Raw genomic sequence first — 2,912 nt, forward strand, 5'->3', positions numbered from 1 at the left:
TGCTGGAGCTCTGACACAGGGGCAGAGAGGCATGTGTGTGTGGCTGTGGAGGTCCTGTGGAGGTGCTGTGTGGGCCTTTAATATCACAGGGGGAGAAGCTGGGCCGTGAGCCTGGCCCCTGGAGCTCTGATACAGGGGAGAGAGGCATGTGTGTGTGTGTGGCTGTGGAGGTCCTGTGGAGGTGCTGTGTGGGCCTTTAATATCACAGGGGGAGAAGCTGGGCCATGAGCCTGGCCCCTGGAGCTCTGATACAGGGGAGAGAAGCATGTGTGTGTGGCTGTGGAGGTCCTGTGGAGGTGCTGTGTGGCCCTTTAATATCACAGGGCCAGTGGCTGGGTGATATGCCTGGCTCCTGGAGCTCTGACACAGGGGGAGAGAGGCATGGATGTGTGGCTGTGGAGGTCCTGTGGAGGTGCTGTGTGGGCCTTTAATATCACAGGGGGAGAAGCTGGGCCATGAGCCTGGCTCCTGGAGCTCTGATACAGGGGAGAGAGGCATGTGTGTGTGGCTGTGGAGGTCCTGTGGAGGTGCTGTGTGGCCCTTTAATGTCACAGGGCCAGTGGCTGGGTGATATGCCTGGGTGCTGGAGCTCTGACACAGGGGCAGAGAGGCATGTGTGTGTGGCTGTGGAGGTCCTGTGGAGGTGCTGTGTGGGCCTTTAATATCACAGGGGGAGAAGCTGGGCCATGAGCCTGGCCCCTGGAGCTCTGATACAGGGGAGAGAGGCATGTGTGTGTGTGGCTGTGGAGGTCCTGTGGAGGTGCTGTGTGGGCCTTTAATATCACAGGGGGAGAAGCTGGGCCATGAGCCTGGCCCCTGGAGCTCTGATACAGGGGAGAGAAGCATGTGTGTGTGGCTGTGGAGGTCCTGTGGAGGTGCTGTGTGGCCCTTTAATATCACAGGGCCAGTGGCTGGGTGATATGCCTGGCTCCTGGAGCTCTGATACAGGGGAGAGAGGCATGTGTGTGTGGCTGTGGAGGTCCTGTGGAGGTGCTGTGTGGGCCTTTAATATCACAGGGGGAGAAGCTGGGCCATGAGCCTGGCCCCTGGAGCTCTGATACAGGGGAGAGAGGCATGTGTGTGTGTGGCTGTGGAGGTCCTGTGGAGGTGCTGTGTGGGCCTTTAATATCACAGGGGGAGAAGCTGGGCCATGAGCCTGGCCCCTGGAGCTCTGATACAGGGGAGAGAGGCATGTGTGTGTGGCTGTGGAGGTCCTGTGGAGGTGCTGTGTGGCCCTTTAATGTCACAGGGCCAGTGGCTGGGTGATATGCCTGGGTGCTGGAGCTCTGACACAGGGGGAGAGAGGCATGGGTGTGTGGCTGTGGAGGTCCTGTGGAGGTGCTGTGTGGGCCTTTAATATCACAGGGGGAGAAGCTGGGCCATGAGCCTGGCCCCTGGAGCTCTGATACAGGGGAGAGAAGCATGTGTGTGTGGCTGTGGAGGTCCTGTGGAGGTGCTGTGTGGGCCTTTAATATCACAGGGCCAGTGGCTGGGTGATATGCCTGGGTGCTGGAGCTCTGACACAGGGCCAGAGAGGCATGTGTGTGTGGCTGTGGAGGTCCTGTGGAGGTGCTGTGTGGCCCTTTAATATCACAGGGGGAGAAGCTGGGCCATGAGCCTGGCCCCTGGAGCTCTGATACAGGGGAGAGAGGCATGTGTGTGTGGCTGTGGAGGTCCTGTGTGGCCCTTTAATGTCACAGGGCCAGTGGCTGGGTGATATGCCTGGGTGCTGGAGCTCTGACACAGGGGGAGAGAGGCATGTGTGTGTGGCTGTGGAGGTCCTGTGGAGGTGCTGTGTGGCCCTTTAATGTCACAGGGCCAGTGGCTGGGTGATATGCCTGGCTCCTGGAGCTCTGACACAGGGGAGAGAGGCATGTGTGTGTGTGGCTGTGGAGGTCCTGTGGAGGTGCTGTGTGGGCCTTTAATATCACAGGGGGAGAAGCTGGGCCATGAGCCTGGCCCCTGGAGCTCTGATACAGGGGAGAGAAGCATGTGTGTGTGGCTGTGGAGGTGCTGTGTGGCCCTTTAATGTCACAGGCCCAGTGGCTGGGTGATCTGCCTGGGTGCTGGAGCTCTGACACAGGGGCAGAGAGGCATGTGTGTGTGTGTGTGTGTGGCTGTGGAGGTCCTGTGGAGGTGCTGTGTGGGCCTTTAATATCACAGGGGGAGAAGCTGGGCCATGAGCCTGGCCCCTGGAGCTCTGATACAGGGGGAGCATGGATGTGGCTTTGGAGAAGGCAAATATCTAGAGTCTCCGCTCCACTCCCCTCTTTACCTTCCTCGGTGTAAAACTTTGACCGCCAGTTTTTCAAAGTCTTACACCGAGGAAGGTAAAGAGGGGGACCGGTCGGCGAAACTAGAAGTTTCCCCTCTCTTACCTTCCTCGGTGTAAAACTTTGACCGCAAATTTTTCAAAGTGTTACACCGAGGAAGGTAAAGAGGGGGACCGGTCGGCGAAACTAGAAGTTTCCCCTCTCTTACCTTCCTCGGTGTAAAACTTTGACCGCCAGTTTTTCAAAGTCTTACACCGAGGAAGGTAAAGAGGGGGACCGGTCGGCGAAACTAGAAGTTTCCCCTCTCTTACCTTCCTCGGTGTAAAACTTTGACCGCAAATTTTTCAAAGTGTTACACCGAGGAAGGTAAAGAGGGGGACCGGTCGGCGAAACTAGAAGTTTCCCCTCTCTTACCTTCCTCGGTGTAAAACTTTGACCGCAAATTTTTCAAAGTGTTACACCGAGGAAGGTAAAGAGGGGGACCGTTCGGCGAAACTAGAAATTTCCCCTCTCTTACCTTCTCCTGCCCTCGGTGCGAGCCGGTCTCTCCCTGTTTTTCAAAACACCTTTCGCACGATTTCAGAAACCCAGTTTTCGGAAACGTGAACCTCCAGGGATCGGCCCCGAGGGCGCCGGGGA

This window comes from Trachinotus anak, unplaced genomic scaffold (genome assembly GCF_046630095.1).
Source record: "Trachinotus anak isolate AG129_WGS33_773 ecotype Australia unplaced genomic scaffold, CSIRO_AGI_Tana_v1 ptg000143l, whole genome shotgun sequence".
NCBI lineage: Eukaryota > Metazoa > Chordata > Actinopteri > Carangiformes > Carangidae > Trachinotus > Trachinotus anak.